The 23,737-nt window shown below is 36.7% G+C and overlaps 1 long non-coding RNA gene and 1 pseudogene across 1 annotated transcript; both read left to right on the top strand.

The window, feature by feature from the left end:
* The window catches only part of LOC127621696 (transcription factor IIIB 90 kDa subunit-like), a 99,313-nt pseudogene that overhangs the window by 1,908 nt on the left and 73,668 nt on the right, over window positions 1-23,737 (top strand).
* LOC127622359 (uncharacterized) lies at window positions 2,940-7,964 on the top strand. The gene is made up of 4 exons (XR_007967965.1): window positions 2,940-5,878; window positions 6,029-6,244; window positions 6,410-6,568; window positions 6,655-7,964. It is a non-coding gene; the product is annotated as an uncharacterized LOC127622359 (long non-coding RNA).

The raw sequence follows: 23,737 nt of genomic DNA, 5'->3' as shown, positions 1-23,737 counted from the left end.
AATGTATTATTATATGTAATGGCTGGACAAACTAATAAATACAACACCACATGCTACTGTATTTTTTGTCATGTACAAACAAACCTTCTGGATCAGTGATAATAACTTCCATGCACCTCACGCAGTTGAAAGCAGAGGACCAGAAGCTTGTGGTATATTACAGTTTTGAATGTCAACTTTATGATTAACCTTTTTGTGTTTGTGAATTGTTGTTCACAGACACCCAAAACAGAAGCTGACATTCACTGATATACATTGACATTATTTGGCGAAAAACACTGGCTAGAACAAAAAAAAAAAAAAAAAAAAAAGAGCAATATGCTACTGAAAGGCAAAGCCAAGCACTGTTGTGGTTTATTTGTAACCTCCTCTCAGTTTTCCCAGGAGCTTTCCCGACTTTGTTATCAATTTCGGGTATGTCAATCAATGTCTTTTGGTTGCTATAGAAACACTTAGGTAGGTTCATATGCAATAGTCATTGGTAACCGCTAGGTGTCACTGTAATAACAATGCTAAACATTTCTATTTCCTCTGATTGCCACTCGAGGGCGCTGGAGCTTAGATTCATGAAGGTTTAAGAATTCCACTGACGAAATAATTGACTTTTATTTCTTTATTTCTCTATATAGTTTAAATTTGTTTTTACATTGGTGCTCACTGTGAGTCAACGAGCCCCTGTGATTTCTGTATTGTAATCACAAACTATTCTTACTTGTGTATTTGTCAGATTTGAACTGTGTGGAATTTCTCTGTAACATAACATAATGTGTCCTTTTGTGTGGTTTTCAGGTGCTTCTAAAGCTCCAGCCTTGGGCAGTGGGTTTCACACTGGTTTGGGAAAGGTATTGTGAGCTCAGACGCTCCAGAATGGTACAATTCTGTTTCAGTCAGGTGGCATTGTAGATGTACTCATGGGATGATCAAAATTCACGATCATTTATAACCACATGCAGGCTTTTAAAGAATGTTGTGTCTGCTCTTTTCCATTTAATGAAAGTGAATTGGGACAGGTTCCATCAAGCTCCAAAATGACAAAAAGCATCATAATAGTATCATAAAATTAATCCACATAATGTGTGCACTATTTTATTATAAGTCTTCTGAAGCCCTACGACAGCTTTGTGTGATAAACAGACAGAAATTTAATCTGTTATTCACTGAAAATATGGCCTCCTCTGCCACTCTCAAATAAATTATATAGTACCATTAGACACGTTGCATTAGGTTTGATAGAATTCCCATTTATAACTATTTAATTAATATTTGATGTTTCTTTGACTCATCTACATTGATTTCTGACCCAATTACATCTTGAGCACTAATTAGATTTACATGCATCTCTGTTTTTCTGAAAAAAACACACAAGACCTAATTAACTGTTGATCCACTTCATGCAACTCCCTGATTAATGTATTTGTGATCCAAGTTTTATGCACATACAGAGACAAGACACAATATTGTGTGAACATCTGCTTGTGAGGGGCTGAGAGAACAATGTGTTTTTTAATATTTTGGGTTGCTCATGTCCTGGTGCTTCATGTATGTAAAACTGTTTTAAAGTGCTAGTTCACACAAAAAGAAAAATTCTGTCATAATTTACTCACTCTCATGTTGTTTCAAACCAGTTTTACATTCTTTCTTCCATGAAACACAAAATGAGATGTTATGCAGAATGTCAGCCTCAGTCATCATTCTCTTTCATTCTCAGTCATCTTTTTCCCAAACATTGAATGTAAATGACTAAAGGCCCAGGTATAGTCTACTTTTCCATGTTCCGGATCGGATTGCGCCCGGCTGACTGCGTTTCCTTTCTGAGTATATTTTTCAGACCGTGAACAGCATGCGTGAGTCAAGAAAATCTAGGTGGTGCATAGTCAAGCCGCACGGCTCTGCTGCTGATGCAAGTTGCGCCACACATACTGTGCGTGGAGCGATTTGCAATGCAGACACCCAAAGTATACTTTGGCCTTTAGACTGTTATTCTGTTGTGTTCCACGGAAGGAAGCCATATGGGATTGGAACAACACTAGGGTGAGTAATTTATGTTCATTTTACTTGAACGTTTCCGTTAAGAACAGAGAGAAATAAGAGGCATTGTAGCACAGAAGTCAGAACACACGCTTGCGTCTGTCTGTTTTTAATGTAAATATGTTAAAGTTAAAAACTGGTCAACTTAAAAAAAACACACACACATACACGTCTCAAGACTTTTCTTTTATTTGTTCCTTTTTTGTGCTCCGTTAACCATTAACGCAAATATTAGTTAAGTGTAACACAAAATGCTTCAAATGCTCCCAGAATTAAAAGCATCAACAGTTTTAACATGATTCTGCCTTTTAAAAAATTTGTCATAGAATCTGGTTTTACGAGACTTCCAGTATGCGATTGAGTGGGTAAGATGCGTCCGGAAGCTGCTCCGTAAATGTTAGTTTTATCATATTTTAGGGGAACAATTTGCCTGTTTAATACTCTCTGACACCACCTGAACTGGAATGTTTCTTCTGAGGTGCTGGTAGAGTCTGTTTTACTCCGTCATTATGCCTAAATCAAAACGTAATTCTCCTGCACCCGATGAAGTGGAGGCCGACAACATGGCTGCGGTTGTTGCAGGGTTAACACCAACTCCCCTAAAAGAGATGTTCACCACAACAGTCCACGAGGAAATTGCTTAATTGAGGTCTGAGTTTCTGCTGAATTATGAGCTTCTATAGTTGCACTTCAAACTACCATCTCCAATCATTGTACTAAAATTAAAGACATCGAGACTTTGGTGAACAGCAGTGACAAAAGAATCGACAATCTGGAGCGCAAATGCAGACTGTTTGAGATGGATAACGAGACACTTAAAAGCAAGGTGGACAATCAGGAGAACCGTTTGCGGCAGAATCATCTCTGTATACTTGGCATCCCTGAAAATGCTGAAATGCTTAAGCTCTCCTATTTCATGACATCATTCTTTTCTGAACTTTTTGGTGATAAGCTTCCACAGGTGCCGAAGATTGAGCAAGCGCATAGGACTCTTGCACCCCAGGAAATCTTGCAACTTTCTAGGGAGCATGGATCTTCCAGGATCTCAATCTTCCCTGACCTCCTCATAGAACTCAGTAAATGGCAATACCAGTTTAAAGTGGTGAAAGCTGAGCTGCATGGTGCCGGAACTAAATTCAGGATGCTATATCTTTGCAGACTTAAACATTTCGTGCATTTAATTTAATGGAGTGACTCGCAGCTTCAACAATCCTTACGCCGGATCTACCTTCTTCACCACTGTCATCAAACACATGTTGGACTGTGGGAAGACCACAGTGGTCACGGGTGAACAGAAGGGAACCTAATTGATGAAATACGGCATGGTGCCGTCTGTTGTGGTCGGGGTAACACATAAGCAATGTTATATCCGATCATGTAACGCTTTCACTCTCTCCTCAGGTTCAAGTCATCCAATACTAGAAGCTGGAGGTTCAACTCTTTACTTCTGTCAGATAAAGTTTTCACTAACTTGTTCGAAACCCAATTAGTCACTTTTTAAAAAAATAAACACTAACTCTGTTGTGTCACCCTTTGTTTTTTTGGGAATCTCTGAAGGCCTACCCAGATAGCAAAAAATATCCGCACGGCTTCTTTTTGCCGCCGTCCCTAAGCTGTCGGCTATAGGTGCGTCCCACTGGCGGGGATGAAACGTTTGCCGCCAAATTCGTCACTCCCATTTCTTGCGAGATGCCGCCGGCGACCAGACGGCGGGCCGCCCGCTTCATTTTCTCTGGCGGTTGACTCGGGCTGATCGACCGCGGGCGGCTGGCGGCAAGCCGCTTTGAAATACAAGGATTTCTACTCACAAAATCGACCAGCCATGTTGGCTATTATTATTTTTTGCTCCAAAGCCATTAGGGTTTATAACAGAGTCTTGACTCTTGATTCCATGATAAGGTAAGGTTTAGGAAATGACATTTAAATTACTTTGAAACTCTGAAGCGATTATACAGTAATATATGTAAAATATATTGAATTATTTTATGCACTTGAAAATTGTTTACATTTCTTTGATTGCTGCGCATTTGAGACATGCACCAATAAACCAAAAAGAATTCCTTTTGTAAAACTTACTTGGCAATAAATATCTTTATGATTCTGATTAGGTTTTAAAATAGATATTTAATTCATGGTATGAACAATTTAGCAGAATAAATTGATGAAGTTAGACTTTTCACCAATGCCTGACTATCAGTGAACAGTGAAAGACATCTGCAACATGGCCAAAATCTCGGGTATACTTTAATTTTTTTTATTAATTTGCAACCATGGTGATATCTGTCATAAACATGAAAATCCCTGTTTTGACGTGAAGGATAAACTCAATGAAAAAGCGAAATTATCCTCTGGTTTCACAGTTGCGCAGAAATTTCGTTTATGTCTAAATTTTTTCCAACCTCGATTTTTTTTTGTTATTTTACTTTTTACGGGTTTTGCAATTATGACCTGTACAAATGTTTAAGAAAGTGTTAAAGTCCCTGTAAAGGCAATAAAAAAAAATCTAAACGCATTATAAATGTTAAAAATGTATTGCTAAAACACATTACAAAGACTGAACTGTGAAGTTCCGCTGTCGCCATATCTGTTTCCGTTTTACTTGCGCGTCGCCCAAAATGTCTGTTTTTACTCGATGTCTCCAGAATCTTCCGAAAATACGCGTCAGCAATGTTCATCGCATTGTTGATGCCTGGTCCCCTGCTCCGACAAGCAAGAGGGACAAGGGCTTTAAACTCTACATATCGAGTTATCTGCACAACTACAAGGGTAAGTATTTTAATCTAATGTGGTGTGCTGGCAGATAAGCTAGTTCGCCACGTGTTCATTTTTTATGTAAGGTTAGTATAGAAGCTTGTTTTTTCTTAGTTTTAAAGCTGACTGTTTGTTAATTTTTGTGATAATTGTAATATAAATTATATTAACTTGCTCTCCTCTCAGTTTCTAATAAAGATCAGGGCACAGGTGAAGTCACTGTCAGGGCATTGTGCTACAGGTCCATGAGGAAAACAGATAAACCTCACAGTTTGAGTGTATGGTGAAGCTAGAATTGATAAGACCGCAGTTACAGGCTTGTTACTTTAATAGCCCGATGTTCCTGGGGACTCGGCTAAGGTTATTCATGTTTAATGTAACTCAAATCAAATGAAAACAGTTATTGTAGGCAGGTAAGTTTCCCTAGCTGGTCCCCTCCGGGTAAAATGAGTTCTTATTCAAGTTTTCAACTCAGTCATTCGTTTAAGATGCAATCTTGTGTTATAAGTATTAGGCTATCATGATTATACAGTGAGCAAGCTATATAAATAAGTATTTAATATAATAAAAGTGTAGAGCAACAACCGAGGGTGTAAGGTAAAGGCTGAATATTGTAGATTTATTACAATATGTTGCATGTTTGAATTAAAATACCTGTGGATATGCAGGAGCACACACTCTACAAAGGCCTGACTGGAGATTTGCCTGATCTATCCGTCCTTCAGGTGAGTAGGGATATAACAATAGCAAATTTCACTGTACAGTATGATATATCAACCAAAATCTGTATACCAATATTTCATTATTTTCTTTTTCCTCCCTTTTACAAACAAATATTCTGCTTCAAAGAAAAAAAATGAAATTGATGTTATCATAAGTGTTCTTCATTATGAACTTGTATGCCATGCATAACATACTGTGGATAGAAATTACAGGGAAAGTTACTGGTATGATAATTGTAGTTATATTATATTACTATTATATTTAGTGTATTGCTAATCAATATATTGTTACTTCCCAGGTGACAGCGGCTCACTTATAGAGCAGGTGAAGCAAGTTGGGACAATGTTGGAGACATTTGCTCGCACTGGGCAATCGGGTACAACTTGCAAACAACACCTGTGGTTGTTGGTTTAATTCCCACTGGGGCCACCTGTACATGTAGTAGACCTGGATATAAATGTCATAGTTTAGTAGTTGAAGGACCAGGACTGACTACTTTATTCTTTTATTCTGGGAACCCCTGTAGGTGCAGATCAAACCCTAATGCTGCGACGTCTTGGAGTTTGGCGATGTTGTGCGTAGCATGGACAACAAAATGCTATGCTGCAACATTTCAGTGCCAATGTGTCTGTTGGAGAGTTATCCCTGCCAGGTGATCTGTTACTCCCCCCTAGACACCCAGGAAGATTTGGCGTTGCTTGACAACAGTTTGAGGCAGGATAAAGAGCTCCAGCAACGATTTGTAAGTGTGCCGATTTCGTTTATAACGCCATAGGGTAATCTAAAAAGTAAAATTAAGATCGTACACTGCATATTCTACAGTCTGAATCCACAGCCTGTCACATTTTAAATTTATGAGAAGCTTCAGAGAAATGTAATTTGTAACATGTTTTTTTTGTATTTTCAGCTTCGGTTTTTGGCAATCAAATGTGGGAGGGACCTAAAACAACCGTGTGGCGAATGCTTCAGAGTATCTTCTCTAATCACCTTTCCATCAATACAACCTGGACTGGTGTAGGGGATAAAGCATGTTTTAGAGACATGTTCCTGAAGACCATTGTTCAAAGTAAGTTGGATATTTTTTTTATATTTAAGTAGATGTGTATGACCTTATGCCATTCAAATGGAATGACAGATCTTTATTTTCTACAGGAGCCATCCGGAAGAACCCGGCAACCCAGGATGCCACTGATGAGGTGATCCAGGTTAACGTTACGCGTTACCTGAAAGGAGCATCTGAACATGAAGGTGGAAAAAGGCGCCGCACAGCTGAGAGGGACCCACAGCCGACCCCTTAAATGTAGGCTGACTACTGACACCCCAGCATCACTGACAACTGGAACCCTTTATTTATCCTGCACTCAGTAACATCAAGACCCCTAAAAAAGCCTGCTAAAAGTGTCAGACTACACTCACCCAATCCACACTGTTCACTGTGGAAATTGCTTTTTTTTTTTTTTCTTTTCTCTCGTGACCCTGCTTTGAGGGCAGCTCCTTGGATGAATATGGGATGGTTTTTCCTTTCATACAGGCGCATGAGGAATCACTGAAGATATGCCAATTTGCACTGCCTCATTCTGGAGGTCGGGGAAAACCGGTGATTCTTAGCCCAATACGCCACACAGTCCCTCTCCAGACATTCTGATTGGCTGTGTTCTCTACAGACAGATTTTCTGCTGTTAATTATATTTATTCCCACTTGTTGTCATGTGTAAGTTGAATGTCAAAATGTATATTATACCTGTTATCCTGCACATTCCTTGATACCAAAGATCTCAATTATTTCATATACAATTTGCTGCTTATTTCATTGTTACAGTGCTTAACTATTCTATTTTTAAATATAGCTTGTAAATCCTAGATTATACATCTAATACTTGATATTTGCACATTATCTGGTATCAAATATTCTACTTACCGTGACTTTAGTATTGGCTTATTTCATTCCTTCAGTGCTTAACGATTCTATTATAGTTTGTAAATCCTATTTCATACCTCTGATACTTGATATTGCACATTAACTAGTACCAAAAATTCTACTTTCATTCCGTCACAGTGCTTAACTGTTATTCTATTGTTAAATATAGCTTGTAAATCCTTGTGCCACAGGTCAGCATTGCAGTTATAATGGTATATTCTACTCCAGAGCTTTAGTCTAAATTATTACCACTTAACCTATTGTTAGAAATGACTTGTAAATATGATGTTATACCTCAATTTATTTGGTATCCTGCACTTTATTTGGTACCAAATATCCTCATTGCTTATGTTTACTGGTAATTCTTTTTATCCCAGAGCTGACCTCTTTATATTATTAACAATTATTGTAAGTGTTACAATAGTGTTTTTTTAAAAAAAAAAATTTTTTTTTACCAAAATTGAATTGGAAACCTGCATGTTCTTTAGTGTGTGTGTGTGTGTGTGTGTGTATATATATAATGTTTGTATTTTTCTGTTATTTATATTTCAGTGATCTGACATCTTGTTTCAATGACAGTTATTGTACTTTGAAATGTGGAATTAAAACGCCAAATGGAAATTTGTCTGGTTTGATCAATCATTATTCTTGATAAACTGCATGCTATATATATATATATATATATATATATATATATATATATATATATATATATATATATATATATATATATATATATATATATATATATATATATATATATATATATATATATATATATATATATATATATATATATATATATATATACAATAAGCGCGCAGATTGCTCGAAAAGCGTTTGCCTCCGGCCGTCTCGATATAACGGCGGCAGAACGGCGGATAGCCAGCGGGCCGGCCGCGGAACGAAGGCGGTAGGAAGGCGGCTGCCGCTTTTAAAAAGCGGCTGCCGCCGGCGGTGCGCCATCAAACGTGTTTGCCCGCCGACTTATTGCTATCTGGGTAATCATCTCATATTTAGCCTTTATTAATAGTCAACGAAGGAGGAAATTAGATGAAAAATCCCATGGAATTCTTCAACTGGATTTTGCCTGTGGTGCTTCTCCGGACCCTGAAATTTACAAAAAGAGATTTTAAACTGCTGTCAACACATCAGGCTAAAAAAATTATTGCTGAGGGCTAAATAGCCTTTCATTGAACATGGAGACAAGTCGAGTAAACTCTTTGCTATTCAGTTAAAAGAAAGGTTGGCTCAGAATATAATTACCCAGATACAATCCCCTACTGGGTGAATGATTACCGACACTGTTAGGATTACTACATGTTTTAAAGAGGACTATTCTTTGTTATCAGTCAGAGACTCCTGCTGACAAATCCTCAATGAAAAGTTTTATACAACATTTACCAATACCCACTATAGTGTAAAGAGTGAGAGAGGAGCTAGATTTTGCTGTAGAAGAAATAGTGCAGGCCATTTAGAGTATCCAGAATGGGTTCCCAATTTAATTAAAAAAAAAGTTTGCTTAAACACTTAAAACACCCATTCTAAATATGGCCATTTACTCTTTTAATAATAACTGTCTTCCTCCAACTCTTTATCTGGCATCCATCTCTCTGACTAAAAAAGGACAAAGGCCCAAATTACTACAGCTTGTACCAGACATGGGGACTTGTGACTTGGTGACTTGGACTCGAGTCGACTCGAGTCGCTATTTTTATGACTTGTGACTTGACAAAAAATAAAATACTTGAGACTTGACTCGGACTTGGAAGTTAAAGACTCGGGACTTGACTTGACTTGAGACACGAAGACTTGAATGACTTGAGTGTTAATGACATCATGTTTTCAATTTGAATATAAAATATGTAAATTATTTTAAAAAATAAAGTTGATCCAGCTGGAGCGCAGGCTGAGAATACTCACGACACTATAGGCTATCATCAGCCATGCCCTCTCGTACCTTACGCACACCACGCCCACTTAGATCAGATAACACATCAACATGTCAGCCGAGGGGTAACGTTACCGAGGGTCATCGCTTCGGCTTCAAAAATTATTATCAAGATGGCAAAAGACGAACAGCGCTTTGCAAGACATGCAACGTTAAGATCGCGGACAGCCAGACGACAACCTCCAATTTCGATCCGCCATTTGAAGAGCCATTCTGCCCAGTAAGTGCTTGTCAATTTGTTAATTTTATCTGGTTAGTTGGTAGTTAGCTAATGTAATAATAGCAGGGTTCCCACGGGTCCTTGAAATCCTTGAAAGTTTGTGAATCTGAAAAATAAAATTCAAGGCCCTGGAAAGTTCTTGAAAATAAACATACATATACAGGTCCTTGAAAGTGCCTGAATTTATTTTGTGCAAGAAGTTTTCTGGAAAAAAAAAATCTGTCCATTAATTTTTTATTTCGCCAACACTTCGTGGCTTATGCTGCATACTAGCCTGCTTGATTTACCTTAGTTACGCGCATTTACGTTAAGTGTTTCCCGCGCGAGGTACTTTGTTTTGTACGTTGCCATGACGTTCACGCGCGCTGGTACCTCAAGGTGCAATACCTTTTAAAAGAGGTAATGACTAATGGATATACTCTGTGTGTGTGTGTGTGTGTGTGTGTGTGTGTGTGTGAGTGAGTGAGTGAGTGTGGGTGTGGGAGTGTGAGAGCGCGAGAGACGAGAGTGAGTGTGTGTGTGTGTGTGTGTGTGAGCGCGAGAGTGAGTGAGTGTGGGTGTGGGAGTGTGGGAGAGAGAGTGAGTGTGGGTGGGTGTGAGAGAGAGTGTGTGTGTGTGTGTGAGAGAGAGAGTGTGTGTGTGAGAGAGGGAGTGTGTGTGAGAGAAAGAGGAGAAATGTAACAAAGTTTAATGTATGTAACTGTGTTTGAGAGAGAGGGAGGGAGGTGTTCTGAGAGGAGTCTGTTGGATGTTAAGCTGTTATTTGTTTTATGGACTCAATGTTGAAAATTTAAAACATTTCAAACACTGTTGGCAGAAGTGAAAAATAAATAATTTTATGAAGTTACAATTTTGTTTGATTCCATGATGTATTTTACTGAACATGAGTATTGTAATTTACTGACAGTTACTTATATCTTGTCTTTTCACTTTATTATGATCAGATTCTGGAGGTAAAATTACAATAATAAGGTGACTTGACTTGGACTTGACTTGACATAGCCTGTGACTTGACTTGGACTTGACTTGACATAGCCTGTGACTTGACTTGACTTGACTTGCCCAAGAAAAAAATACTTGGGACTTACTTGAGACTTGAAGGTTAAGACTTGAGACTTACTTGAGACTTGCACATGTGTGACTTGGTCCCATCTCTGGCTTGTACAGACCTATCAGTCTTCTAAATGCAACGTAAGGATACTCGTGAAAATGTTCATGCGGCGTCTTGACTCTGTTCTACACAAAATCATACATGACGACCAAACTGGTTTTATTAAACATAAACTGTCTTTCCATAATATACCAAGAGCAATGAAAATATTATACTTTCAGCCACATTGAATGGAACTATATTTTTCATGTTATTCAAAGATTTGGTTTTGGCAACGCATTCATGTCCTGGATCAAACTTTTGTATTCCTCCTCAACATGCTTGGTTCGTTCCAATTATGACTCCTCCCCTTTTTTCCCATTGCACTGTAGAACATGACAAGGCTGCCCATTTTTGCTCTTTGCCTTAGCAATGGAGCCCCTGGCAATTACCATTCAGACCAACGAGACTATAAAAGGTATCAACAGAGCTGGAATGGAGCGCACACTTTCATTAAATGCTGACAATGTGTTGCTTTATCTTTCAAATCCTGCTGTCTCAATACCTCAAGCACTGCAAATCATAAATTTGTTTAGTCTTTTCTCTGGCTATAAATTCAATGAAAGCAAAAGTGAGCTATATCCGATAAATTTTCCTACATCTGATCTAACTACAAGTATTTTAAGGTTTAAAACCCTTTCTAATGTGCAATTCTTTTTTATATTTGCAACTTCTGAGTTTTGTTTTAAAGTATATTACTCTAACTTCCCACATATCCCCTCAAAATCCCACCATGACCAAATTCTTCAGGTGAACATTAGTAAGAGGGGTGTAATATTTATACTACATAGTCTAATTTACTCCATCTCAATCTCCCTTCTTTTCCGAATAAGACAGCAATGGGAGTCAGACCTCCTGTTACGATTCACTGTTGCCTGCCCTGTGTTTTGCCTCTGTCATCTGTTCCCCCCAGACTACACTTCCCACAATCACCTGCTCTGATCACTTCCAGCTGTTCCCCATTGTTTCTCACCTGTGTTTCATTTACCTCATTATCCATTGTGTATTTAATGCCCTGTTGTTTGCTTAGTCTTTATCAGTTATTATGTGTTTTGACCTTCTGTGCTTGACCCATTCCCATTGTTCATCTTTTCTCTTTTCCTGTGTTTTTCCCATTGTGGATGTTTCTTTTGTTCCTGTGTTTACCCCGTTAATCTGAACATTGTTTATTTTATAAAATACTTTTAAGCTGCGTTTAGATCCTGCTCCTGTGACCTCCCTCCTTGTAACACCTCCAACTTACATTTAAAGGTGATATCTGGGATCAGATCTTGTCACGTATTTTCATAATTTATTTTTCAAAACTTCATAACACTAATGGCACTTTTCCACTGCTTGTTACGGGTTGACTTGACTCTACTCGCTTTACTTTTCTGAGCTTGCTTTTCCAATGCTGTTTAGTGCCGCCTCAATGTGGGTGGGATTATAGGCTGATCATCATAGTTGTGCCGCCTCTACTGCCGTGACATCATCTTAAATGCAAAACAAAACAATAACACGACCAATAGCTTTTAGCTACTAGCTCATTGTGCTGCATAAAGCAGTTGTTGCATGGTGATTTTACACAAGTGTAACAGTTAAATTGGACTGGTTGTTTTAGAAGCAAGCTTTCCAGTAGCTGGACAACTAAATAAAGTGAAGCTTTCAAGCAGATTATAGAGATAACATAACAAAACGTACCATTCTCCATCGTGGACTCCAGCCATGGCTGAGTCCATGGCGCTCTCCCTCCCATTGCTCGCCAGTCTAAATTGTGCCCATTTGGTCGAACCACTTCCACTTTTCCTTGATGGTTCTAGGGAGTAACTAACGACAGGAACGTCTGCTCCTCGTTTATTGACCACGGCGTGGTTTTACGCACAGCCATATCTTTTTACAATTCGAAAGTCACATGAACAAATTATACTGCCATTGCTGTAGCTAACTTTAAAACTAGCAGGTTGATGTCCCGTGTCGAAAATCCAGTGATGCTGATAGTGACGATTCTCTCTGATCAATCAGTGATCTGCAGGGTTTTAACGTCACATTTAGTATCGGCTGGGTTCGCTTGGAACCTCGACTGAAGTGGTACTTAAAAAAGTACCAGATACTATCCACAGTGGAAAACCCCCAAAAAGCGAGCAGAGTCGAGTTGAGTGGAGTTGTACCGTGCAGTGGAAAAGCCCCATAACACCCCCCTCCTCCCCTTTTCCCAATTTAATGTGTAGCCAAGATGGCAGTATGTATAATTTTTCTTGTGGACCCTTTTTGATATTATTAACATTATTATTAATAATAATAATAATATATTTTTTAAGAAACATAATAGATGCACTATATTATGGTATTAGTGTTAAATGTAATAATGTGTGATATTATGCACATTACATCAGTGATGATAATGTAATTGCTCCAACATGCTTTGGTAATACTTCTTTTTAATGTCTTTTTCCTTTTCTTTTTTTTCTCAAAGAAATGATTGGGTTTTTAAATTACTCTTAACTTGTTTATCTGGCTTTTATCCTGTTTCTTATTCAGAAAAAAATTAAATAAACAGATTAAACTAAAACAATTAAACTGGTTTTACCCTTTAGTGCATACCTCGGGTCTTTAGTGTCCCGGGCCCCCATTCCACCCCCTGTACCTCATCCACTTTTTGGAGTTATGCCGACACATCTTTAGTATTCCTCTATCTTTTTCTTCTGAGAGAAAAAAATGGCAAATTTATTAAAATTTTTTATAACTGCTTAATTACCAAAAATGTATAGGGTAGATATGTAATACCTAGATATGTAATATATATATATATATATTTTTTTACTTCCATAAATCATGTTTTTATGATTATTTCATATCTATATATGTTTACTATCACATGATACATATTTCTTTGTTTATTAAAATAAAAAATAGTGCTTCATTCATACAAATGACTACTTTATTACATTGTTTTTTGCATGTGACAATGTTGAATTATCAGTATTCCATATGTGTGTACACATACATATTATACATGTAATTTTTTATTCAAGGTGGTGCTGATATGTTATATTATTGACTTTATTTACATTTGACATTGCTATTTGATGAAGACACAATGTGGAAGTAAACTATAGCAAGTACAACAAATGAACAGTATGATTTGGCAATTGTCATGTGGGTCTAATAATGAAATGATGTACAGTACGCTGTGTTTCTAATTAGACAAAACATTTTCAAAAATTTGACTCAAAAAGTGTCTGAGAAAATATATACAGTATGTGTAGTTTATGTGTAGATTATGTTATGTGTAGATCAATATGTCCATGTAAACATGTCTGATAGACAATCGTATATAGTTAATAAAGCTTAAGGCATTTATTTTCTAAGGCATATTATTTTCAACTTTGTAAGTGTCCTTTGGGTCATACCCACAAAGTTTCATTCATAAAAATAAAGGCAGAGGTGTCCAGTGTTCCGCGTTGCAGCAGTTATGTAACTGTGCCGTCATTTGGGGAGGTCACTGCAGACCTGGCTGCTAATCCAATGGTGTTTGCCGCGTGAAACATACTCTTGGATTAGACAGGTCTGGAGAGTGTAACGGAGAGAGAGGGTAGGGATGTCACACAATGGTTCCAGAATAGAAGGATAACACTCTTAAAAGCTTTCAGAGTTATTTTGGGCCTTGGCACCACAGTTGGGGGGGCAGATAGTCCAACATCCACTTCATCAGCTGTGGTTCTGTAACTAGCTACATTCAGTATGCTAAAGCCCAAGTTTGATATTTTGATTTCTGTCTGATGAACTATATATCTGCTGTACGCATTAATACATCTCTACACAAATCTAGAGAGGACAGATTGATGAAGGCATTTATTACACATAAACACTTCTGCTTTTGCAATTTCATGCATAATGAACGACTGGAACATGCCAAACTCATCAACTTTTTCACTTACGGTAGGGACCAAAAGTCTCAGACTACTTGTGAAAATGCAACTTATTTGCATTTTTCTAATTTATTTACAAATTATATTATCAGAATAACAATTTGAGTGAAAAGATTAATCATTTTTTTGCTTTGGAACATGAAAACCTGATGACGCTGATCCCAGCATGATTTGAGAATATTCCAAAGAGTATCTTGTGTGCTTAAATGAAAACATGGAAATCTGATCATTTGTACAGAGGAATTAACATGGTCAGTGTCACAAATTGTATTTGATCAGTGACCTAGAGATACTACAGAAACATGGTATGAAATAATTTTCCCAAATCCTAAAACTGTCTGTATATTTACAGGTTTAAATTAGATTTTGAATGCCAGATTTTCAATGTGGACTTTTGAACCCTAAAGTACGTCTTTTTATGGAAAGAAACACTGAAGTGCACTAATTAAAAAATAAACACATTGCATTAACAGTACATAAATTTTTGGGGGATGCAATTTCATAGAGTTGTATATTTTAAGATATTGTATATTGTACACTGGCGACCTGTCCAGGGTGTCCCCCGCCTTTCGCCCAATGTTAGCTGGGATAGACTCCAGCCCCCCGCGACACTGTACACAGGATAAGCGGTTGACGATGGATGGATGGATGGATGGATGTATATTGTACGTACTGTATATTTTAAGTAAATATTTTGGCTCTACATAAACAAATAAAAGCTGCAAATTCTGCTCTAATATTTCAGTGGATAAAATTAGGTTGGAAATTCAACCTTGTACATACATCCTCTACTGCTTTTCCTGCAATGCCAGAATGTGCAAGGATGTACAAGGCTGACATTTTAGAGCCGAATTTGCAAAGCGAAATATAATGGACCAAATATTACCTGTTGAATAATAAAAAGGAAATAAAAAATAAATAAAAAACCTGAAGATTTTGAAATTGAACTTTGGAGGGTTAATATTAATTCTTAAATATTTAATGATTAAATTTAGCGTGAAATGTTTTCAATTCAGAAATATTCAGAGCTTAATTATACAACCACATAAAATTTCATTCCATAAAATGAAAGCACTGTTAATGCAATGCATTTATTTTTAAATTCAGTGTGCTTTTTTCGTTTTAAAGTCATCTGTCAAGAAATAATTCTATACCTTATTACCCTGCAAATTTTGCATGACTGAAATAGTTAAATTACGTGGTCTAAAACACACTCATCTTTTCAGACTTTCACTGTCTGGGCAGACCAGCTCTTTTGCTAAATGATGTGTTAAGTAAATACTGGAATCTGACAGATAGTCTACTAGACTGTGGTTTTAAATGTGAATTTGAATATGCTAAACACATTCAGGCCCCACTAGGGAATTTCAGGGCAGACTGATTTATTCTATGTGTACAATGAATTACAACTTGGCCTACACGGAGATCATCTGTTAAAGAGTTGAAAAGTGTAAATATACGAGAGACTTTGAGAGAAGGAAAATTGCAGATGGCCTCAGACAGGGTGTTAAACAGCTGTCCATATTTTCCAGGTTCCATTGAAAGTCTGTTTGGCTGTGTACCGTTCTCATGACATCATTGCTACTGGAAAACAAACACCTGCATGTGAATTCATGCCTCTGTGTGTGAGTGTACATGCATGGATCTTTGGTTGTTTGCACAAGCTGATGCTTGTATGTGTCCTCTCTCCAGCGAAATGACAGATACACAACCTCGGCAGCCAGCTGCAGCTAAACAAGCATTGCCTGGACATGGCCTTTAACTTCTACAAGATGGTGGTTAGCAAGCACTTGACACGAGGGCGAAAGATGACACACATCATAGCCTCCTGCCTCTACCCGGTCTGCAGAACAGAGGGAACGCCTCGTATCCTTCCCCCAGTGACCGCCCCTGAGCTGCTCAAGTGAAAGGCTTTATGAACTTTAACCTATGGAAAATTATAAAGAAGTGTGGACATCCTACTCAGGTTTGGTACAGGTGCAGGATGTAGCAGACTTAGAGACTCAACATGCTTCTACACACCTTTTTAAATTGTTTTTCAATGTCAACATTGGTATATGTACATATTTGACCGTTGCACCACTTCTCGCTGTTTTTTCAGCCTCTTACGCAGGAGCGCCATGTTTTTTTAGAGACTGTGTCAATTTTAAAAAAAACGTTTTAGCTTTTAAAAATGCATCTCAAGATACCTGTGCATAGACCTTATTCACAATAGTGCCATCTTTGATTTTTGACATGATTGAAAATGAGGCTGTGAGGGATAGACTTACTGTCTCTTCAATCACATGCACTGCAAAGCTCCTAGATCACATAAAATTTTGATGTTTTTGAGAGTTTTTTGTCTACTGAAATTTCTTGAAAATATAATTTTCAGTGTTTCGTCAGCGGAATGATCCAAAAACACTTTTAACAACTGTAGAACCCATTGAAAAGACTGTTGGTATGTCAAAAATAAAACAATTTGCTGTTGTTCTATTCTTTGCACTGCATATAGCTTCTTTTTGTTTTAGCACAAATACACATTCGGTCTAAACAGCCCCTTAGAGTAAAATAGTAGGCTAAATGTCTGCACACCTACGTATATTATTGCTCCCAAAAATGAATTCAGTAGACCTGGAGTCTTTTAGAGCAATAATATCAGTTAGTGTATATTTACTCATTTTCTGAACTTTTATCCTTGCTTATCTATCCACTAATCAAATCCAATTTTTTTTATAATATGGACAACTAGTAGCTTATATTGTTTTTCAATTTGTGTTCACCCCAAAACGAACATCCTGTCATCGTTGAATGCAATGATGCAATGAAAGGGAATGATGACTGAGGCTAACATTCTGCCTAACATCTCCTTTTGTATTCCATGGAAGAAAGAAATTCATACAGGTTTGGAACAACATGAGAGTGAGTAAATGACGAATGAGTGTACTATACCTTTAATCAGAAACAGAAAATATGTCATACTTTTACATTTTTATTTTACAGATTAGTTGTTGTTGTTGTTAGTTTTAGTTTTTTTACTATGAGTTTAATTGACTCAAGATTCAATATCCTGAAGACATTTACATTTTCTATTAATGCATTTGGCACAGTGAAATTACAATGCAAGGGATATGTTTTATCATTCCATGTATTTCCTGGGGGAAAAACAACAGTCAGGATCTGAAGGCCCAGTCAGGATGTGTAAACAATAGCGCTACAATATGCTGTCAGAGAGGAAATAGAGGAAGAGGAAGAGTGTTTACTGCACCTTTATGACTCTAATCACAGAGGATGTGCTCTTGAGTAAATCATTGAAAGTAGCTCAGCAAGTGATTTTTTAAATCACTCTATTAAAGGGATAGTTCTCCCAAAATGAAAATGTTCTCATTATTTACTCATCCTCATGCCATCCCAGATGTGTGATTCTTCAGAACACATAGAAGAATATCTCAGCTCTGTTGGTCCATACAATGCAAGTCAATTGTGACCAGACCTTTGAAGCTCCAAAAATCACACAAAGGCAGCATAAAAGTAATCCATATGACCAGTGTTGGGGAGTAGCTAATTACATGTAGCGACACTACTAACTTAACTACATTTTTCAGTAGCTTGACATAGCTGCTTCCAGTAACAAACTACTTTTTCTAGCATGGAGCGGTGTAGGGTGACCAAATTATATACTATCAGATTATAACTAATATTGAGTATAAACCAAACTTTTACTGTCAAAACTTCAGACGATCTGGCAGCATATTTCTGTCTGCTGATCAGAATCAGGCAGCGTCATCTTCTTCTTTTGTATTGGCAGATCACAAACAAAAATAGTGAATTACCACCATCTACTGAGAGCATATCACAGCTCACTTGGATAAGAATAGATTGTCTGATGGTTATGTAAAGTGAGCAACCACAGTTTGTTTACCTTTACAAGACGTACAGGGGCAGGTAAATCTGAAACTCTGAAGAATGTTTCAGACACTTTATTCTTAATAGATCACACAACAGCATATTTACATTTCTATTTTAAATAAAGTAATTCAAAAAGATATTATTGCCTTTTGAGGGATTTTGTTTCTGTTCCAAATACGTTTATTTCACTTCTCATCATCTGTGCGTTATTGGAAGCAGCGAGTGAATTATTATTATAATATTTATAAATATACATGATATATTATTATAATAATTACTATCATACAGAACTATTTGATTTCTCCATTTCTTGGCATTTAATTAACTATTATTTTCATGTAAAATAAATAAAATGATTGGTAAAAGAAATAATTTATGGCATGTATTATTATGCAACAATCTAGGATGACCATACGTCCACATTTTTTGGACCTGAACAAAGCAAACAAATATTTGTCGAACAACCTCTGTATGTGACCTGTAAAGCTGGCACTTGCATGTCAATGGCAAAAAAGTCAGAAAATATAATGAGCATGAACCCAGGTGAGGGGAGAAACAAGCCCCGAGTCTTTATCCATATATTTTCCACACTAACTATTATGGAACTATTATAGGCTACACCTGGCCACAGCAGGTCTGAAAAGTGTGAAGTATAGTATAAAATAATTTTTTAATGGCGTATGATCTTTTTTGTTTTTATTTTATACTGCTGTATTTTATTTTTTGGCCATTATTAACTGTATTAATGTTACTATTCATTAATATATTTAATTAAACACATTACATTTATTTAATTAATACATTAATTAATAAATGTCATTAGTGTAAATTTTGTCATTAATATTATTGGTTTGATAGTAACATAAAAAAAAAATATTGCCTCATTAAGTAGATTAAATATAGCTAGCTACTTTTTGATAGTAACTTGTAATGTAGCTTAACTACTTATAATTATGAAAACTACAGTTTCAAAGTAGCTTCCCCAACAATGCATATGACTCCAGTGGTTTAATCCATATCTTCAGAAGCGAGATGATAAGTGTGGGTGAGGAACAGATCGATATTTAAGTGATTTATTTTTTTTACCATAAATCTCCACATTCAAAATGTGAAAGTGGAGATTTATGGTAAAAAAAATTACTTAGATATTGATGTGTTTCTCACCCACACTTATCATCTCGCTTCTGAAGGTATTGATTAAATATGGATTGGCCTTTATGTGTTTATTTTTAAGCTTTAAAAACACAGCTGACATATTCTTCTAAAAATCTCAATTTGTGTTCTGCAGATGAAAGAAAGTCATGCACATCTGTGATGGCATAAGGGTGATTAAATGATGGGAGAATTTTCATTTTTGGGTGAACTATTCCTTTAAATGTATGGCAAGAATCTCTTTTTAACAAATGATAGTGAACTGACACTCATTTGATTTTAATTCATTTCCTTTTGACTGAAGAGTCATAGGGCTTTGAGACTGAAGTACGTTTCTCAAGAAGTAGTTGAGTGTTATGTGAGGGAAAATATCATTCCCCTATAATGAGTTGTACAACTTGAGGGCAGGGTTGTTTTTTCCCCCAACCTGTTATAATTCTGTTCTCAAATTATATGTGAGCGACACTTTCACTCACCACGCCTGTGTTACGACCCACACGCCAGGATAGTATTACACCATCTCTTTCTCTCTCCTTTCCACAAAAAGACAGACAGATTCTTACTCACACACAGAGGCAAACACCATCCTATCTGTTTGCTTAGTTTACACCCAGATCTCTGCTCTGCTTTTGTATAGTGTCAGGCTTGACTGGGTGCCTGTGTGTTGTCTAGAGTTGCCTAAGGAGAATTGTTACCTGTGTCTGGGTGGGGCTCATTCAGCTGCATGCTAAGATTCAGTACCCTATGCAAAAGAGCAGAAAGACAAAGGTGTCATCCAGCACTTTACAAACAGCAAAACCCATTCAAAATGTTGCCCTACTTTTAAATGCCCCTATGCTTACTATTTTGTGACATGATATAGCTGCAATTTTTGTTATTTGGCCTTTAAAGTTATAGCTCACCCAAATATGAAAATTGTTAGGCTCAGTCAACATTCACTTTCATTGCATCTTTTATCCATACATTGAAAGTGAATGGTGATTGGTGATCGAAGAAAGTCATATGGGTGAGTAAATGATAGAACCAAACCGACACGATGAACCAAATACCCCTTACACAGTTTGAAATATCACTGATGTCAGTCAATGAAGTATAAATATGTTTTTCTTGTAATGATTGAGGTTGTAATTTAGGCCGTTAAGAGTCCTGATTACGAGGGACTAGCTTGTCTTGTAGTGATGCTAATCTCTTTGCTTAAGGGGGCATTAGTCACCATGGAGACGCATGCCTCAGGTGTGTGTTTGGGTGAAGAGTAACAGATGGTCAGAGTGAATCTCTTGCAGAGATAAAGAGATCCTGCCTGAGACCTACTGGTGGAAAGAGATGATCAATACAAGTCTTAACTCCTCCAGTCACTATTACAGAGCCATTAATCACTGTGACTAGGATTGACTTCTTGAAGTAGGATAGACTCCTTATGCTTAGCTGCATTTGGACAAAGATGTTTAGATCTTTATCACACTTTGAACACCTTTTTTTCATATATAATTTCTTTCATGTTTTTGATTTTATGACTGCAGACATGTTCCTCAACTTGAGCTATCTTTTACAGGTTGGCTCCTTTTCAATTTCTTTCATATTTTTTTAAAACACTTACTCCGAATAACACAACGTCCTAAGCTGCTATGGCTGGATGATGTTTGACATTGAAATAAAATATTTTATGATAATATAATATCTCTGTATAACTGCAGTGAAGAAATGGTGTAAATATGAGACTGTTTCAACATAAAGAGTGAAGGTATTGTAAAGCATGTGACATAACAGGTAAGCAGACACCAATTGTGATTGTTATTTTCTAGAGTCATACTATCACATAAGGTATATGGGGACGAGTTACATTATGTTATACTCTTATTTTATACAGTAATTATTAATGTAGTTAAATGCTATTTATAGATGTATAAAAATTATGGATAGCTTTATAAATAGTTGATATCTGACTAGCCAGATTTGCAGGCGTTTTAGAATAGCTGTTATACTTACAACATGATCGATGTAATTCATAATATGAATTCTATATCAATACGCCAAGTTGCTTGTCCATGGTCTACAGAGAGGATAATGAACTAGATTACTTAGCACAACAATTGTTTAGTGTAATATTTATCAATATATGTGACTATTTATTGAACATTTGCAATGTTTTTGTATTGCTGATGCTGCTCTTAAAAAAAAAGCAATAAGACACTTGATTCCTTTAAAGTAATTGTTTACCCAAATATGAAAATTCTCTAATCCTTTAATCACCCTCATCCCATCACAGATGTGCATGAATTTCTTTCTTTTGTTGAATACAAATTAGGTTTTATAGAAGAATATCTCAGCTCTGAAGTTACTCACAAGCAAGTGAGTGGGTACCAGCATTTTGAGGCTACAAAAAGCACATAAAGGCACCATAAAAGTAATCCATATGACTCCAGTTATTTAATCCATGTCTTCAGAAGTGATATAGGTGTGGGTGAGAAACATATATATATATATATCCATATGACTACTTATCTTCAGAAGTGATCAATATATAAGTCTTAATTTCAATAAATTCTCCTCCTCCTATATTTTTTATACTCTCTCTCTCTCTCTCTCTCTCTCTCTCTCTATATATATATAAATTCTCCTCCTCCTATATTGTTTATACTCTCTCTCTCTCTCTCTCTCTCTCTCTCTCTCTCTCTCTCTCTCTATATATATATATATATATGAGTATAAACAATATAGGAGGAGGAGAATTTATAGAAATTAAGACTTATATATTGATCACTTCTGAAGATAAGGAGTCATATGGATTACTTTTATGCTACCTTCATGTGCATTTTGTAGCCTCAAAATATTGGTACCCATTCACTTGCATTGTGAGAAACTACAGAGTCGTACACTTCTAGGAAAACATTAGTTAGTAAATTATGAGAGAATTTTCATTTTTGGGTAAGCTATAAAGGATTTTACTGTAACAAGTGGCATTTCATGCCTTATTGCTTTATTAAAAACAAGCAACTGTAGTATTACAATTTTGTTTGTTAAACAATACACAGGATTCTCTTAATAACAAGATATACCGTACTGTTTTTATTAGATATTTCAGGGGCAAACATGTCAGTGTTACACAGCTGGTGTGATGTTATTTTTACTTTCCCAGCTGTCCAGGGAGTATGGCCCACAAAGCTCTATCTAGTATTGACCAGACACTGAGAGGTTAAGGTGGAGCCAGGCTGAAATATGACATGAATCTTTAGCAAGTGCAGCCACACCCAAATCTGACAAAACCCCAGTTTTTTGTGCCTGGGTGCCAGGCTAACTAGGGACCTGATGCTGAGGTTATAACCACCTTCTTTCTTATTAGGGAGCATCTAACGTGCTGTTTTAAAACGTAAACATTGCAATAATCTAATTGTAATAATAGTGGACTTTTCTTGCTATGAGTTTAAGAGGGATTGCACTGATTCTTGAGTATGGGATAAAACAGGCTACAGAACTAAACAAAATAAAGGTTTATGCTTCAAGGAGTTTGGATTAATATTTTATGCATTTTGAGAGGTATTTACCTATGTTGTATTGCAATGTACATTTTCTTACTAAATAAATTATTCTCCTTGCCATCACTCAATATGTTTCAACACCCTTACTGTCAATATGTATATATATATATATATATATATATATATATATATACACTCACCTAAAGGATTATTAGGAACATCTGTTCAATTTCTCATTAATGCAATTATCTTATCAACCAATCACATGGCAGTTGCTTCAATGCATTTAGGGGTGTGGTCCTGGTCAAGACAATCTCCTGAACTCCAAACTGAATGTCAGAATGGGAAAGAAAGGTGATTTAAGCAATTTTGAGCGTGGCATGGTTGTTGGTGCCAGACGGGCCGGTCTGAGTATTTCACAATCTGCTCAGTTACTGGGATTTTCACGCACAACCATTTCTAGGGTTTACAAAGAATGGTGTGAAAAGGGAAAAACATCCAGTATGCGGCAGTCCTGTGGGCTGAAAATGCCTTGTTGATGCTAGAGGTCAGAGGAGAATGGGCCGACTGAT

The sequence above is a fragment of the Xyrauchen texanus genome, chromosome 28 (genome assembly GCF_025860055.1).
Source record: "Xyrauchen texanus isolate HMW12.3.18 chromosome 28, RBS_HiC_50CHRs, whole genome shotgun sequence".
Classification (NCBI taxonomy): Eukaryota; Metazoa; Chordata; class Actinopteri; order Cypriniformes; family Catostomidae; genus Xyrauchen; species Xyrauchen texanus.
This window is presented reverse-complemented; position numbering and strand designations above follow the sequence as displayed.